The sequence below is a fragment of the Danio rerio genome, chromosome 6 (genome assembly GCF_049306965.1).
Source record: "Danio rerio strain Tuebingen ecotype United States chromosome 6, GRCz12tu, whole genome shotgun sequence".
NCBI classification, from domain to species: domain Eukaryota; kingdom Metazoa; phylum Chordata; class Actinopteri; order Cypriniformes; family Danionidae; genus Danio; species Danio rerio.
The window spans coordinates 14,020,001-14,037,508 of record NC_133181.1 but is presented as its reverse complement, the minus strand read 5'-3'; the positions used below and the strand labels follow the sequence as shown (position 1 = coordinate 14,037,508).

At 38.6% G+C, this 17,508-nt stretch overlaps 1 protein-coding gene and 4 long non-coding RNA genes across 7 annotated transcripts in view; 4 read left to right on the top strand and 1 right to left on the bottom strand.

The window, feature by feature from the left end:
- asic4b (acid-sensing (proton-gated) ion channel family member 4b) overlaps positions 1–17,508 on the bottom strand; it is a 750,743-nt gene that overhangs the window by 621,676 nt on the left and 111,559 nt on the right. The window lies entirely within an intron of this gene.
- LOC141386199 (uncharacterized) lies at positions 2,591–3,322 on the top strand. Its single transcript, XR_012407697.1, has 3 exons — positions 2,591–2,669; positions 2,758–2,827; positions 2,996–3,322. It is a non-coding gene; the product is annotated as an uncharacterized lncRNA (long non-coding RNA).
- LOC141386197 (uncharacterized) lies at positions 3,484–5,367 on the top strand. Of its 2 annotated transcripts, none has more exons than XR_012407691.1 (6): positions 3,484–3,714; positions 3,812–3,875; positions 3,954–4,017; positions 4,094–4,190; positions 4,420–4,513; positions 4,606–5,366. It is a non-coding gene; the product is annotated as an uncharacterized lncRNA (long non-coding RNA). The 2 variants fall into 2 exon arrangements; XR_012407692.1 differs by having other exon boundaries at positions 3,559–3,714; positions 4,436–4,513; positions 4,606–5,367.
- LOC137495834 (uncharacterized) lies at positions 6,943–8,524 on the top strand. Of its 2 annotated transcripts, XR_012407695.1 has the most exons (5): positions 6,981–7,070; positions 7,159–7,222; positions 7,301–7,364; positions 7,441–7,541; positions 8,461–8,524. It is a non-coding gene; the product is annotated as an uncharacterized lncRNA (long non-coding RNA). The 2 variants fall into 2 exon arrangements; XR_011015831.2 differs by lacking the exon at positions 8,461–8,524 and having other exon boundaries at positions 6,943–7,070; positions 7,441–7,885.
- Positions 9,430–9,819, top strand: LOC141386198 (uncharacterized). The gene is made up of 3 exons (XR_012407696.1): positions 9,430–9,519; positions 9,597–9,660; positions 9,737–9,819. It is a non-coding gene; the product is annotated as an uncharacterized lncRNA (long non-coding RNA).

The following is a 17,508-nucleotide window of genomic DNA, read 5'->3' as shown; positions in this document are numbered from 1 at the left end:
GAACAATGGAGTTTCCAAAGAAATGTATTGAGATTAATTAAAGACCTGATGTCTTTCTCCTTGGCAGATTGGCATGGAGCATGTGGAGAAACAGGGAAACACACCTCAGTAATGAAAACACCATAAATAAGGTACTGCCTTAACAATTTTAAGTTGAATCAAATGAACTTTATAAAACATTTTAAAATTCTATATTTTCACTTTTACAGAGTGTCACAGAAGAGACAGGATTCAAGTGAAAAATAGAAACGATGTTTGATTACAGGATGGCAGGTGAGTACAAGCAAATGAGTATAATGATGCAGATGATTATGGTCCATGAACATAAACTGGATTTTTGACTAGAGACCGATGACACTTACTGAAAACAGGATGAAGACCAGACGAGGAACCGGGAGACACAACACTAGTAATGCGGTTATACTCATGTCAGGTATTATTTGATAGTTTGGTCATTTGTTTCAATAATTTGGCAAGCGTCAAACATTATCTGGGAAACAGTTTGAAGTTGTGTTTGGTAAATAACCATTGATGTTTTATTTGGGACAACACTACATTCATATACTATAGTGTTGAGTGTGTAAGTGCATAAGCACATAGTGTAGAAGTTCATAGTGTGCCATTTGGGATGCAGCTTTTGTCTTTTGCAGGTTGGAGTGGAGCAGGTGAAGGAGACTCACAAGGGGAACAGTGGAGATATACTTCAACACCTGGAGCTCAGGAAGCAGGTAGAATGGTTTAAGCAGACTGAACAATGGAGTTAGTTTCCAAAGAAATGTATTGAGAATTATTTAAGACTTAATATCTTTCTCTTTGGCAGATTGGCATGAAGCATGTGGAGGAACAGGGAAACACACGTCAGTAATGACAAGTCCATTGTCTTAATGAAAGTTGAATCAAATCAACTTCATAAAACATTTAAAATTATATACTTTAATTTTTACAGACTAAGTAATGGTCAGGTATCTCCTTTAGATAGATAAATATTACTAAACAAGCAGCTGGTGTAATATTGATGTTGTCTTTGTCTTTTACAGAGTAGAGTGGAGAAACTAGAGGATCACACCTCAGCAATGATAAGAAACTGATGGTCAGGTATCACTATTGATGACAGATGTCCTTCCAAAAGGAAGGGGGTGGAGGTGGGCTTAGATAGTTTGATGTCTTGTCTGCGGCAGGTGTTTCTTTTTTAGGTAATGGACACACAACAGGCAGAAGAAGGAAACTCACAAGAGCATCAGTGGAGATTTATCTGAAGAATGCTGGAGAACATCTTGTGCATTTCTGGAGCTCAGCAAGCATGTAGAGCTCTGTTAGTCGAGTCTTTGTCTTTTACAGACTGGAGTGCAGCATGTGGAGTAAAATAGGAATCACACACCTCAGCAATGACTGAACACTGATGGTCAGGAATATTCTTCAGAAACAGATGGATGAGTGCATGGATGGATGTCTTTCCAAGAGGAAGGGGGTGGTGGTGAGCATAGATTGTCAGATAGATGTCTTGTCTGTGGCTGTTATTTACATTGTAGATAATGGAACCACAACAGGCAGAAGAGGGAGACTCAAGCAGAAAGAACACTGGAGAACATTTGGTTTATTGCTGGAGTTCAGCCAGTAAGTAGAGATTTATTGATTAGAGATATTTTATTGATTGATGGATGGATGGATAGCTGACTGGTCGGATGGTAAATAGATGTCCTTCTAAGAGGAAGGGGGTGGGGGTGGGCACAGATTGTTAGATTGATGTCTTCTTTGTGGCAGTTATTTAAATTGTAGTTAATGAACACACAACAGGCAGAAAAAGGAGCCTCAAAAGAGGTATAGGAGATCCACCAGGGGTGTCACTAGACCCCATTTACGGGGACACATGCTTCAGTAAATGAGGCAATGTAGTAAATAAAGCAACATAGTTTAATCGAAAACAAACTGACGCAAGTGTGCAGAAACCCATTATTGTGCACCTCACGTGCTGCTGCTTATGCTACAGGTGTGAATTCCGGTTGTTTAACACGCACGCTGAGAAAATACACGCCACTCATACATTGTGAAACTGACGTAACAACTTTAATGCAGTGATGTCGGCATTCAGTAAGTGCTACAAGTTGAAAAAACTAATGTTATATGCTAAAGTAATAGGATTATGATGATGATGACGATGATCATATTTTGACTAAACATGGCTCCTGTAAGATGATTTTTTATAAGCACAAAGGAGAGACGATGAGTCAGGGAAGCTAGACTTAATAACATTATTTCTCAGCCATCAGAGTCAGGTCTCAGACAAAAGATAATTCTAGACATTTTTGTTTTGTGTTCTCTAGAATTCTCATATGAAAATTTAATTCAAGCAAAATATTTGTTCAGAAGATCTTATATCACTCCAGTCTTTACATTGGATTAATTTCTGTTATTTAATTAGAATAATATTTGTATAATAATAATATTTTTATAATAATAATAATACTTTTATTTATTTATGATATCATTATAATTTAAAATATTCAGTATAGCTATTTAAATATGGGTAAATAATTTCCTTTTGAGGAAGAGGGGAGGGGTGCGGTTGAGGGGGGCCCGTCCCTCAATAGAGCTTAATATCTAGCAACACCCCTGAGACACACAAGGAGAACGATGGAGATATACTGGAAGACCTGGAGCTCAGCAAAGAGGTAAAACAGCTTGAACTGACTGAACAATGGAGTTTCTAAGAAAATGTATTAGCAATAATTAAAGAGCTGATATCTTTCTCTTTGGCAGATTGGCATGGAGCATGTGGAGGAACAGGGAAACACACCTCAGTAATGACAAGTGCATCATAATATATCAGGTACTTCCTTAACATTTGTAAATTGAATCAAATGAACTTTATAAAACATTGAAAATTATATATAAAAATTTTTACAGACTAAAAGATGGTCAAGTATCTTTTTCAGATAGATAGATAATACTAATTAAGCAGGTAGAGCACTATTGATGTTGTCTTTGTCTTTTACAGAGTAGAGTGGAGAAACTAGAGGATCACACCACAGCAATGATAAGAAAGTGATGGTCAGGTATCACTATTGATGACAGATGTCCTTCCAAGAGGAAGGGGGTGGAGGTGGGCTTAGATAGTTAGATAGATGTCTTGTCTGCGGCAAGTGTTTCTTTTTCAGGTAATGAGCACACAACATGCCAAAGGAGGAAACTCACAAGAGCATCAGTGAAGATTTATCTGAAAAACGCTGGAGAACATCTTGTGCATTTCTGGAGCTCAGCAAGCATGTAGAGCTCTGTTAGTCATGTCTTTGTCTTTTACAGACTGGAGTGCAGCATGTGGAGTAAAATAGGAATCACACACCTCAGCAATGACTGAACACTGATGGTCAGGAATATCCTTCAGAAACAGATGGATGGGTGCATGGATGTATGTCCTTCCAAGAGGAAGGGGTGGTGGTCAGCCAGTAAGTAGAGCTTTGACAGTCTTGTTTTTGTCTTTTGCAGATTAGACTGGGGCATGTGGAGAAATGGGAATCACACCTCAACATGACTGCAAACTGATGGTCTGGTTAGGTATTTTATGGATGGATGGATGGATGGATGGATGGATGGATGGATGGATGGATGGGTGACTGGTCGGATGGTAAATAGATGTCCTTCTAAGAGGAAGGGGGTGGAGGTGGGCACAAGGAGAACGATGGAGATATACTGGAAGACCTGGAGCTCAGCATACAGGTAAAACTGCTTGAACCGACTGAACAATGGAGTTACAGTAGTTTCCAAAGAAATGTATTGAGATTAATTAAAGACCTGATGTCTTTCTCTTTGGCAGATTGGCATGGAGCATGTGGAGGAACAGGGAAACACACCTCAGTAATGAAAACAGCATAAATAAGGTACTGCCTTAAAATGTTTAAGTTGAATCAAATGAACTTTATAAAACATTTTAAAATTCTATATTTTCACTTTTACAGAGTGTCACAGAAGAGACAGGATTCAAGTGAAAAATAAAAACAATGTTTAATTACAGGATGGCAGGTGAGTATAAGCAGTTGAGTATAATGATGCAGATGATAATGGTCCATAAACATAAACTGGATATTTGACTGTGCAGGCTTGGAGACTAGAGACGGATGACACTTACTGAAAACAGGATGAAGACCAGACGAGGAACCAGGAGACACAACACTAGGAGAGACTGCTTGCTGATGGTGAGTGCTGTTATACTCATGTCTTCAGGTATTATTTGATAGTTTGGTCATTTGTTTCACTAATTTGGCAAGCGTCGAACATCATCTGGGAAACAGTTTGAAGTTGCGTTTTGTAAATAACCATCAATGTTTTATTTGGGACGACACTACATTCATATACTATAGTGTTGAGTGTGTAAGTGCATGAGTACATTGTGTAGAGGTTCATAGTGTGCCATTTGGGATGCAGCTTTTGTCTTTCGCAGGTTGGAGTGGAGCAGAAGAAGGAGACTCACAAGGGAAACGATGGAGATATACTTCAACACCTGGAGCTCAGGAAGCAGGTAGGATGGCTTGATCAGACTGAACAATGGAGTTAGTTTCCAAAGAAATGTATTGAGATTAATTTAAGACTTGATATCTTTTTCTTTGGCAGATTGGCATGAAGCATGTGGAGAAACAGGGAAACACACGTCATTAATGACAAGTCCATTGTCTTAATTAAATCAAATCAACTTCATAAAACATTTAAAATTATATACTTTAATTTTTACAGACTAAGTGATGGTCAGGTATCTACTTCAGATAGATAGATATTACTAAACAAGCAGGTAGAGTACTATTGATGTTTTCTTTGTCTTTTACAGAGTAGAGTGGAGAAACTAGAGGATCACACCTCAGCAATAATAAGAAACTGATGATCAGGTATCACTATTGATGACAGATGTCCTTCCAAGAGGAAGGGGGTGGAGGTGGGCTTAGATAGTTAGATCAGGGGTTCCCAAACTTTTCAGCCCGCGACCCCCAAAATGACAATGCCAGTGACTCGTGACCCCCAATATTCTCTGAGGTGGTGGTTATAAATACGGAAACCTTGTATGCAATGATGCACACACACACATACACCTATAGAGCTAAGTCTATTCTTTGGGGTTTTTTTATGTATGAAAGGGGTGTAAATGGGCTAGAAAGTTTAACCTGATGTTACAAAATCAACCTGCTGCATCTGACAGTATTGCTGTGCCTTTAGTATAATGTAATTACCAGATAAGTCGCAATCCAATAGAACTATTAACTATAAGCTACTATAGTAACTATATAGTTTATAGTAACTATAAACGACTATTTTTTTCTCTTCAGTAGGTTACTGATAAAATACAGTAAGTCTTAAGGTTTAATAAAAATTAATTGATTTTTGAAAATCACCAGGCGACCCCCCTTCATTGTCCCGCGACCCCTCGGGGGGTCCCGACCCCCACTTTGAGAACCTCTGAGTTAGATGTTTTGTTTTCGGCAGGTGTTTCTTTTTCAGGTAATGGACACACAACATGCCAAAGGAGGAAACTCACAAGAGCATCTGTGGAACATTATCTGAAGAACGCTGGAGAGCATCTTGTGCATTTCTGGAGCTCAGCAAGCACGTAGAGCTCTGTTAGTCGTGTCTTTGTCTTTTACAGACTAGAGTGCAGCATGTGGAGTAAAATAGGAATCACACACCTCAGCAATGACTGGACACTGATGGTCAGGAATATCCTTCAGAAACAGATGGATGGGGGCATGGATGTATGTCTTTCCAAGAGGAAGGGGGTGGTGGTGAGCATAGATTGTCAGATAGATGTCTTGTCTGTGGCTGTTATTTACATTGTAGATAATGGAACCACAACAGGCAGAAAAAGGAGACTCACGAGCAGAATGGTGAACATTTATCTGAAGAACACTGGAGAATATTTGGTTTATTGCTGGAGATCAGCCAGTAAGTAGAGCTTTGACAATCTTGTTTTTGTCTTTTGCAGATTAGACTGGGGCATGTGGAGAAATAGGAATCACACCTGAACATGACTGGAAGCTGCTGGTCTGGTTAGGTAATTTATTGATTGATGGATGGATGGATGACTGGTCGATGGTAAATAGATGTCCTTCTAAGAGGAAGGGGGTGGGGGTGGGCACAGATTGTTAGATTGATGTCTTCTTTGTGGCAGTTATTTAAATTGTAGTTATTGAACACACAACAGGCAGAAAAAGGAGCCTCACAAGAGGTGCAGGAGACTCACCAGGGGTGTCGCTAGACCTCATTTACGGGGACACATGCTTCAGTAAATGAGGCAATGTAGTAAATAAAGCAACATAGTTTAATCGAAAACAAACTGACGCAAGTGTGCAGAAACCCATTATTGTGCACCTCACGTGCCGCTGCTTATGCTACAGGTGTGAATCCCGGTTGTTTAACACGCAGGCTGAGAAAATACACGCCACTCATACATTGTGAAACCGACGTTAATGCAGTGGTGTCGGCACTCAGTAAGATCTGCAAGTCGGAAAAACTAATATGTTATGTTATATGCTAAAGTAATGTGATTATGATGATGATAATGATGATGACGAACATATTTTGACTAAACATGGCTCCTGTAAGATGATTTTTTATAAGCACAAAGGAGAGACGATGAGTCAGGGGAGTTGACCTTAATGACATTATTTCTCAGCCATCAGAGTCAGGTCTCAGACAAAAGATAATTCTAGACATTTTTGTTTTGTGTTCTCTAGAATTCTCATATGAAAATTTAATTCAAGCAAAAGATTTGTTTAGAAGATCTTATATCACTCCAGTCTTTACATTGAATGGATTTCTGTTATTTAATTAGAATAACATTTGTATGATAATAATACTTTTATAAAAATAATTATAATACTTTTGTTTATTTATAATATAATTATAATTTTAATTTATAATATTCAGTATAGCTATTTAAATATGGTTAAATAATTTCCTTTTGGGGAAGAGGGGAGGGGTGCGGTTGAAGGGGGCCCATGCCCCAGTACAGCTTTATGTCTAGCAACACCCCTGAAACACACAAGATGAACAGTGGAGATATACTGGAAGACCTGGAGCTCAACAAACAGGTAAAATTGCTTGAACTGACTGAACAATGGAGTTTCCAAAGAAATGTATTGAGATTAATTTAAGACTTGATGTCTTTCTCTTTGGCAGATTGGCATGGAGCATGTGGAGGAACAGGGAAACACACCTCAGTAATGAAAACAGCATAAATAAGGTACTGCCTTAAAATGTTTAAGTTGAATCAAATGAACTTTATAAAACATTTTAAAATTCAATATTTTCACTTTTACAGAGTGTCACAGAAGAGACAGGATTCAAGTGAAAAATAGAAACGATGTTTGATTACAGGATGGCAGGTGAGTACAAGCAGTTGAGTATAATGATGCAGATGATTATGGTCCATAAACATAAACTGGATATTTGACTGTGCAGGCTTGGAGACTAGAGACGGATGACATAGATGGAAAACAGGATGAAGACCAGACAAGGAACCAGGAGACACCACACTAGGAGAGACCATTATTTAGACCATTGTGTGTAGACCATTTTGAGGGATGTAAACCAAAACAACGGTCCCAACGTATTTTCTGTTTTACATTTTTCATTTTGATAGTTTCCGAGAATCCAAAAAGAGCCACATATTGATAAATAATGTTATGATGCTGTTTTAACCAGGACATTATGATTGAATTGTCTCTTATTACAGTTATGAAATAGTTTGATAACAAGCAGGAAATGTCAATGGGCCAATAACATCACCACATTGAAATGGTCTATAGGGAGTTCAGTCCTTTCATTACTAGCGAAGAGTCTGAACACAGAGTGGATGTGAGTGGAGTCTAAATAGTGCGGTGATGATGATGGTGATAATTGTCAGGTGTGTGTTTAATTTGAGTGAGGGTGCTCGCTCCTCGTTGTGCTTCAGTGGGTGGATAACCTGGTGTTACTGTGACAGTAAAGTGATGGTCGGGTATTTGCTTCAGATAGACAGAGATAGATACAGTATTTTTGTTTGTTTGTTTGCTTCATTTGTATAATGCTGTCTAATTTAACATCTGCAGCTTTTTATTTGTTATATCGTCAGATAAATTGATCTGGTATAATGTATTTGTATGCTCTCAGCTTTTACACATTTTCGATATCACTGCATGTCTGTTGTCAGATAGATTGTCTTGCTGTTGTATTATTTATTTGTAGTTTGCGCTGTCGGCTTGTTCACAATTTGCAGATTTTCATTGTTATTTTTTTATTGACAGTTTTACTAATTATTGTAACACATTTATCTATTGTAAATTCATAGATTATCATCTTGTAGAGTATTTATTTATAGCTGTGAAATACTATTTGTTAGTGTTAGAACAGAACCAGACTGGAGACAATGGTAGATAAAACTTCCAAAGAATGGTATTAAGATTAATTAACAGCTTGACATCTTTCTATTGTGTTTTGCAGATCAGAATGGACCACATGGAGAACAAAAGGAATTACACACCTCAGCAATGACTGGATGGTCAGGTATTTATTTTAAAAAAAATCTGATGGACGGGTAAATAGATGGACGTGCTTCCAAGATGAAGGAGTGCTGGTTGATATAGATAGTATTTAGGCCTTGTCTGTGTCAGGTTTTTCTTTTTCAGGTAATGGAGAGAGAGCAGGCAGAAGAGAGGAAGGCTCACAAGACTGCAGGGGTGTCCAAACTCGGTCCTGGAGGGCCGGTGTCCTGCTGAGTTTCCAACTTGCATCAACACACCTGCCAGGAAATTTCTAGTATCTCTAGTAGGAGCTTGATTAGCTGGTTCAGGTGTGTTTGATTAGGGTTGGAGCTAAACTCTACAGGACACCGGCCTTTCAGGACCGAGTTTGGGCATCCCTGCACAAGAGCATCGGTGGACAATTATCTAAAAAATGCTGGAGAACAGCAGGTAGAGCTCTGTCAGTGCTGTCTAAAGCTGTGTCCCAAGTCACATACTTAAACACTATTCTACACCATTTTGTAGTATAAATAGTGTTAGTAGTGCTTTCACTCTGAAATATTCTACTTACTATAAAAAGATTAAGTGCACTTTAATTTCCTGGATGCTGCACTTATTTACCCGTTAAAAAGAAGTGTGGACTGTTGGACACTTCACACACTCAACAGCCGCAGTTTTGATCATGTAGCAGAAGGGGTGAAGCTATCAGGAGCTTAAGTTTGATTACTTTATTTTGGATTATGAAAGCAAAATTCTTCTACGAGAGTGATTATGCTGCTTGCTGATGGTGAATGCGGTTATACTCATGTCAGGTATTATTTGATAGTTTGGTCATTTATTTCACTATATACTTGAGGACCTGGAGTTCAGAAAGCAGGTAGGATGACTTGAACAGACTGAACAATGAAGTTAGTTTCCAAAGAAATGTATTGAGATTAATTTAAGACTTGATGTCTTTCTCTTTGGCAGATTGGCATGAAGCATGTGGAGGAACAGGGAATCACACCTCAGTAATGACAAGTGCATTGTAATAAATTAGGTACTGCCTTAACATTTTTAGGTTGTATCAAATGAACTTTAAAAAACATTTAAGATTATATATTTAAATTTTTACAGAGTGTCACAGAAGGGTCTGGATTTAGGTGAATAATATAAACAATGTTTGATTACAGGATGGCAGGTGAGTATGAGCAAGTGAGTATATTGATGCAGATGATAATGGTCCATGAACATAAACGGGAAATTTGACTGTGCAGGCTTGGAGACGGATACCACAGACAGCAAACAGGATGAAGACCAGACGAGGAACCAGGAGACACAACACCAGGAGAGACATAGAAGACACAGCAATTGTAAGTAAACTGATATCTAAGAATCAACACTGATGGTGTATAGGGATTTACTCCTTTCTTTACTAGCAAAATGTCTGAACAATAGTATACATTCATATACTATGGTGTTGAGTGTGTAAATACATAAGTACATCATGTAGAAGTTCATAGTGTGCCATTTGGGATGCAGCTTTTGTCTTTTGCAGGTTGGAGTGGAGCAGAAGAAGGAGACTCAGCTCAGGATGCAGGTAGAATGGTTTAAATAGACTGAACAATGGAGTTAGTTTCCAAAGTAATGTACTGAGAATTATTTAAGACTTGATGTCTTTCTCAGTGGCAGATTGGCATAAAGCATGTGGAGGAACAGGGAAACACACGTCAGTAATGACAAGTCCATTGCCCTATTTTTTTTAAGTTGAATCAAATCAACTTCATAAAACATTTAAAATTATATACTTTAATTTTACAGACTAAGTGATAGTCAGGTATGTCCTTTAGATAGATAGATGTGGAGAAAAGATGTAGAGTGGAGAAACTAGAGGATCACAACTCAGCAAGGATAAGAAACTGATGGTCAGGTATCACTATTGATGACAGATGTCCTTCCAAGAGGAAGGGGGTGGAGGTGGGCTTAGATAGTTAGATGTTTTGTTTTCGGCAGGTGTTTCCTTTTCAGGTAATGGACACACAACATGCCAAAGGAGGAAACTCAAAAGAGCATCTGTGAAACATTATCTGAAGAACGCTGGAGAACATCTTGTGCATTTCTGGAGCTCAGCAAGCATGTAGAGCTCTTTTAGTCGAGTCTTTGTCTTTTACAGACTGGAGTGCAGCATGTGGAGTAAAATAGGAATCACAAACCTCAGCAATTACTGGACACTGATGGTCAGGAATTTCCTTTAAAAGGCTTAGGTTGTTATATAGATGTCTTTTTTGTGGCAATTATTTAAATTGTAGTTAAAGAACACACAACAGACAGGAGACTCACCAGGGGTGTCGCTAGACCTCATTTACGAGGACACGTGTCTCAGTAAATGGGGCAATGTAGTAAATAAAGCAACGTAGTTTTATCGGAAACAAACTGATGCAAGTGTGCAGAAAACCATTATTGTGCGCCTCACGTGCCGCTGCTTCTGCTACCAGTGTGGATCCCGGTTATATATTTTGACTAATTATGGCTCCTGTAAGATGATTTTTTATAAGAAGCACAAAGGAGAGACGATGAGTCAGGGAAGTTGACCTTAATAACATTATTTCTCAGCCATCAGAGTCAGGTCTCAGACAAAAGATAATTCCAGACTATTTTGTTTTGTGTTCTCTAGAATTCTCATATGAAAATTTTATTCGATTAATAAGATTTGTTTAGAAGCTCTTATATCACTCCAGTCTTTACATTGGATTAATTTCTGTTGATTAATTAGAATCATATTTGTATAATAATAATACTTTTATAATATAATAATAATAGTTTTATTTATTATATAATTATAATTATATTGAAAATAAATTTATAATATTCAATATAGCTATTTAAATATACGTAAATAATTTCCTTTTGGGAAAGAGGGAAGGGGTGCGGTTGAGGGGGGCCCATGCCCCTGTAGAGCTTTATGTCTAGCAGCACCCCTGAGACTCACAAGGAGAACGATTGAGATATACTGGAAGACCTGGAGCTCTTTACCTGGAACAGGTAAAACTGCTGGAATCGACTAAACAATGGAGTTACAGTAGTTTCCATAGAAATGTATTGAGATTAATTAAAGACCTGATATCTTTCTCTTTGGCAGATTGGCATGTAGCATGTGGATGAACAGGGAATCACACCTCAGTAATGACAAGTGCATCATAATATATTAGGTACTGCCTTAGTTTTTTTAAGTTATATCAAATTAACTTCATAAAACATTTAAAATGATATATTTTCTTAGATAGATAGATAGATAGATGATAGATAGATAGATAGATAGATAGATAGATAGATAGATAGATAGATAGATAGATAGATAGATAGATAGATAGATAGATAGATAGATAGATAGATAGATAGATAGATAGATACATAGATAGATAGATAGATAGATAGATACATAGATAGATAGATACATAGATAGACAGATAGATACTAAATAAGCAGGTAGAGTACTATTGATGTTGTCTTTGTCTTTTACAGAGTAGAGTGGAGAAACTAGAGGATCACACCTCAGCAATGATAAGAAACTGATGGTCAGGTATCACTATTGATGACAGATGTCCTTCCAAGAGGAAGGGGGTGGAGGTGGGCCTGAGCAGAGGTTAGGTATTTCATGGATTAATGGATGGATGGATAAACGATTGAATGAAAAATAGATGTCCTTCCTAAAAGAAGGGGGTGGAGGTGGGCTTAGATTGTTAAATGTCTTTTCTGTGGCAGTTACTTAAAGTGTACACCGTTAACCCTTGTAGATTATGCTGTAAATAAACCTAAAATAGCCTGTGTTTTGCTGTAATAAATTAGTAGGATTTGTATGAAATTGTGTAATGCAAATAATAAATAACAGTAATTTATTTTATGTACCCATTACAGGTAGTAACTGTAATAATAAATGGTAAATTACTGTTCAACAATTACTGTAGCTGCCGTCAGAAGCAATGCTTATATATTACACTCTATAAACAAAAACTTTACATTAAAAGGTCAATAAATAGTTAAAATGTTCAAATTAATCATTAGAATAAATAAGTAATGTACATTTGTTGTTATTGCATGTTAATTCATTTAAAGTTATTTAACTAAAACTATAAGGGGGAGGGGGGAACCTTTTCTTGTTATGTTTAGCTTGGGAATTATTTCATTGTTGCAATGAAGATATTCTTCCGATCCACTACAAGTAGTTCAGCCACAAGGTGCTGTGCTAAAACAAGTTTTTAAGGTTTAAGAAGTGCAAAGAAGTTTGTTAAAGAGAAACTGCAACCCTTCAAGTTTATTCCTCTTGAGTTAGAGAGGCCAATGAGGTATGTGTCGTATGGTGTTAACGTATGTGAACATGTATGATTATGTGTCCGTATGTAATGTATAATTAGCCAATTAAGTGTATTTCGTTACATGTTGAATGTGCACTTTATCTTTTGGTTGTATGTATGTTGTTCATTACGTGCAACATCACCTTTAAAGGGTTAATTGAAGTTTATGTATTTCTTTTCGTAGTTCTGACGGCAATATTGGGACATAAAGGAGTGCAAGGCTAGAATGTACAAGACATACTACAGACTCGTGTCCGAATAAATGTCAGTTAAAATCAAGAACGACTTGAGCCTTTGTTTCATCTCGGGGGGAGTAACAATTACTGTCCCATCTACTCTGATGCTTTATGTTGCTTTTATTAGAGAGTTTCACTTATCTTAAGGCAGAAAACAATGCTTTAGGCCAGGGGTCACCAGTCTCGGTCCTGGAGGGCCGGTGTCCCTGCAGGGTTTAGCTCCAACTTGCTTTAACACACCTGCCTGGATGTTTTAAATATACTTAGTAAGACCTTAATTTGCTTGCTTAGGTGTGTTTGATTAAGGTTGGAGCTATAATCTGTAGGACACCAGCCCTCCATGTTTGGTGACCCCTGGGTTAGGCATTAACACACACATACACAGGCTGTATGTCTTATTCTAAACACAAATGTGTTGCCCCTTTAAGGGAGGCAGGTACTTGATTTGTTTACTTCTGACTGTCCTCCATTCTCTGTCTATGAGTTCAGATGCTGAGTCTGACAAGTTTTAGGCATTAAATAAGAATCTAAATTGAGTGTGTAAATGAGTAAATGCGTTAAAATATTTTTAAGATTTCTAAAATAATGTCGGCATATTTAATCAAATGGTTGTTATCTTGAACTGTGTACTTGAAAGCTACATTGTTAGCAAGTCAGCGTCTCCTCACAACGTCTCACATTACTTTTAAGTATGTATTAATTGGACAACTCAACTGTATTGGTTTTGCCATAATGTACAGATGCAGACAGTGTAATGTGCCTTTCTGAAAACTAAGCAGTTTTTATACACATTAACATATTTTATACACATCTTTTGCACCAAAACTGCAAAATTCAGTGCTCAATTTGCTGCACCTTCAACAAACATGCAAGATACACCACCAACACCACACACACTCACCTCTTTTTCTCAGCTCTCTGAGTCTGAGGTGTCCAAACTCGTGCTATCTAGCCATGCAACCACCACTTGTCCACTTAATCCCATTCCCTCTCATCTCTTGCAAGCCATCTCTCCTGCAGTCATACCAACACTGACTCACATAATTAACACATCTCTTGACTCTGGTTTATTCCCCACTTCATTTAAGCAGGCTAGGGTAACCCCACTGCTAAAGAAACCCAACCTGGACAAAACGCTACTTGAAAACTACAGACCAGTATCCCTGCTTCCATTCATGGCCAAGATTCTGGAGAAAGTAGAGTTCAATCAAGTCCTGGACTTTCTTACTCAAAACAACCTCATGAACAACAAGCAATCTGGCTTTAAGAAAGGCCACTCAACTGAGACTGCCCTGCTCTCGGTCGTGGACAGGGCCGGCGCGTCCATAGAGGCGACCTAGGCGGCCGCCTAGGGCGGCAGTATATAGAGGGCGGCATCCGCGACACCTCCCTTACCACCCACGTCCTCAGTTATGTCCGCGACACCTCCCTCACCACCCGCGTCCTCAAATATATTCGCGCATAGACGACAGAATTGAGGTCTGTGACACCCGCGCGTCCTTATTTATATCCGCGCATAGGGCGGCAGAATAGAGAGCGCAGTGTCCGCGACACCTCCCTCCCTCCGTCAGCACCCGCGCGTCCTCAGTTATATCCGCGAATAGTGCGCTGGAAAAGAGGTCCGCAACACCTCACTTCATTTTCATAATCACTTTCGTTTTCACATTGGGGTTGAGGGCAGCATGATCGTCCTCTGCCTAGAGCGGCAGTTCAGCTTGCTCCGGCCCTGATTTCAGACTGGCTAAAGCAGACTCTAAATTATCAGTCCTCATCTTGCTGGATTTGTCAGCTGCTTTTGACACTGTAAACCACCAGATCCTGCTATCTGTCACTGGGCGTTGCGGGCACTGTTATACAATGGTTCAGATCTTACCTCTCTGACAGGTCATTCAGGGTGTCTTGGAGGGGAGAGGTGTCCAACCTACAGCATCTAAACACTGGGGTACCACAGGGCTCTGTTCTTGGGCCACTTCTCTTCTCCATCTACACGACATCTCTAGGACCAGTCATCCAATAACATGGATTTTCCTACCACTGCTATGCTGATGATACCCAGCTATACCTCTCTTTTCATCCTGATGATCCCTCGGTTCCAGCTCGCATCTCAGCCTTCCTGTCGGACATTTCACACTGGATGAAAGATCATCATCTTCAGCTTAACCTCGCGAAAACGGAAATGCTTGTAGTTTCTGCCAACCCGACTCTACACCATAACTTTTCAATCCAGATGGGCGGGGCAACCATTACTGCATCCAAAATGGTGAAAAGCCTTGGAGTAACGATTGATGACCAACTAAACTTCTCTGACCACATTGCTAGAACTGCTCGATCTTGCAGATTCGCACTCTATAACATCAGAAAGATCCGACCCTTCTAATCTGAACATGTAGCTCAACTCCTTGTTCAAGTTCTTGTTCTCTCCAGACTGGATTACTGCAACTCTCTACTAGCGGGGCTTCCAGCTAACTCTATCAAGCCTCTTCAGCTGCTCCAGAACGCAGCAGCACGAGTGGTCTTTAATGAACCTAAAAGAGCACATGTCACTCCTCTGCTCATCCGTTTGCACTGGCTGCCAGTTGCTGCTCGCATCAAATTCAAAGCTCTGATGTTTGCCTACAAAGCGACTTCTGGCTGCGCTCCTTCTTATCTGCTCTTACTTCTGCGGGTTTATGTGCCCTCCAGAAACTTGCGTTCAGTGAATTCCATCCCAAAGAAATCACTTTCCGGAACTCTCGCGTTCAATCTGCCCAGTTGGTGGAATAAACTCCCTAACTGCATCAGAACGGCAGAGTCACTTGCTGTTTTCATGAAACGACAAAAAACTGAACTATTTAGTCTCCACTTCATTTCCTAATCTGCAATTGCCTCTCTGGATACACCACTAACTGTACTCAAAAAAATAAATAAATAAATGTAAAAAAATTACTAATGCTTTCCTTTTTTGGGCCCTATCATACACCCGGCGCAATGTGGCGCAAGACGCAACGCAGTTACTATTTGCTACTTTCACCTTGGCGCAAGGGTCATTTTGAGGTGTTGCGCCACACTGTTTAAATAGCAAATTCATTTGCGCTCGTACGTGCGCCTATAGGCGTTCTGGTCTAAACAAGCAGGCGTGGTTTGGCACGTTGCTATTTTGAGAAACAGTAAATAGTCTGTTCTTTAGACCAGAACAAAGTCAGTCTATTGTCTGGCGCAAAGTGCTTACACACTACATACAAGATGCAGAGCAATACGCAAATATCTTTACATATGAAAAGATATAATATATTAATGATATATAATAAGGATATATATAGGATATAAATATAAATGATTAAAATATTACAAAACATATTAATTTCTAGCCGACATGAATTTAAAAACCACTGCCTTACTTTCTTCATCTCGAGAGGCTTTTTCAGTTCATTCAATTTGCTTTTGTATAATGTTATTATTATTAGCAGTATTATTTATTATATCCATATTTATAATTGTTTTATTAAAAACAAGCTTAGACTTGTCCACCTGTCAGGTTTTAGACCATATGGGACATAGCAGGTGTACTTGGAAATAACTCAGTATTTTGAACACACTTCGTTATCAATGTTAATTTATTAGTTTGCTGGAAATTAGAACTGAATTTAAAAATAGTTTTGAAACAAATCTTTGCGCTTAACAAACTAAATCAATTATTTATTGGCTAATTGATGTTTGTGCTAAAGGCTTCCCTATCCACGAGAGCAAAAGCTAAAGTGAACTTACTTTACGTCCTGTAAATAGCAAATGCGCTCATGACGCGACGCAACTGGCTCTTAAAGGTAATGGGAGATGAGACTCTGATTGGTTTATTCTCAAAACACATATATAACTCATTAAGAAAATAAACTCAACCCTTTAAGACCATGCGCCATGGCGCAAAACGGATTAGCAAGTATGGATTCTGACACGCCCTGAAAGTGTTTGCGGTCTGCGCTTTGCGCATGGACCGTCAAAATAGAGCCCTTAGACTTTACAGACCTGAAACTTGCGTATAGCACTCATTCATTGTTGCTCTTATAGTTGTGTAAGTTGCTTCCTTGTCCTCATTTGTAAGTCGCTTTGGATAAAAGCGTCTGCTAAATGACCTAATGTAAATGTAAAATCATTCAATTCCAATCTCTTCAGTTTACTACTCCTCAGTAACTTTGGGCATAAATTCTCACAGGGAATCATAAAAGATGCTACATACTGTACAGCCATCCACATGCAAACCTCCACTGTTAGGTCCCAAGTAGTGAATTTGTTGCTATGAGTTTTTCAGAGCTGTTTCCACCTGTCAATTCATATTACGGACCATAGAAAAGCCTTTTTAAGTAAATACATTTTTAAAAAGATCCTTGGTGTTTTATTTTTGTTTGATTGATGTGTCCGCTTTTGTGTGTGTGTGTGTGTGGGTATATATATATATATATATATATATATATATATATATATATATAT